This window comes from Dipteris shenzhenensis, chromosome 6 (genome assembly GCF_047967505.1).
Source record: "Dipteris shenzhenensis isolate YYH24624 ecotype China chromosome 6, Dip_SZ_1.0, whole genome shotgun sequence".
Lineage (NCBI taxonomy): Eukaryota > Viridiplantae > Streptophyta > Polypodiopsida > Gleicheniales > Dipteridaceae > Dipteris > Dipteris shenzhenensis.
In genome coordinates this window covers 11522637-11523403 of record NC_141601.1, presented here as the reverse complement: position 1 = coordinate 11523403, position 767 = coordinate 11522637, and positions in this window count along the sequence as shown.

The window sequence follows — 767 nt, the reverse complement described above, 5'->3', positions numbered from 1 at the left end:
TGGAGCGCAGGCCAAGACCTCATGTTCTAGTGTTCTCTCTGCCTTAAACGAATTTCGTCGTGGTACTTTTACGAGCGGGCATAGTCTTTTTTGTTTGTTTTAAGACAAGGCCAGGAACAATTTCAAGCCTCCGAGGACAGGTTTCACCATGATCACACTAGAAAAAGTAGCCGTTAATCACAACTTCTGTGATCCAAGAACCAAGGAATTGATACGATAACTACAGGATACGGATCTATTATGGGGAAATTCTCTCAAAATAGTCATCCAAAGAAAAAAAGGAATAGATACAATAACTATCGGATAGAATACATAATAGCTCAGTTCATCATTGCATCTGCAGGGCTAGGCAGATCAGTTCATAGCATCTGTAGGAAAGTAACTCGATCACGGCCTTAGAATTTGATGCAATAACTACAGGATGCAAATCACGTGGAATTTGTTAAATCAAAATAGTTTTCACAATAAACCGCAAATCACGTGGAATTTGTTAAATCAAAATAGTTCACAATAAACCGCAAAACCCTTGTGGGAAAAGGGAATCTCCATCACGTCCTCAGAATTTGATATAACTACGGAGTAAGAAATACGCAATAGATCAGTTCACAACAGATGGAAATGAACCCGGCATCCATTTGCTGCTATGACAGATCGAGATGTTTTCGCGATACGCTGGCAAATATTTGACAAATCCTACTTTTCTTGGGGCAAATAAACGTCCTTAAAGATTCGATAAATTTCAGAGACTGCAAATCTTTGACAAATCT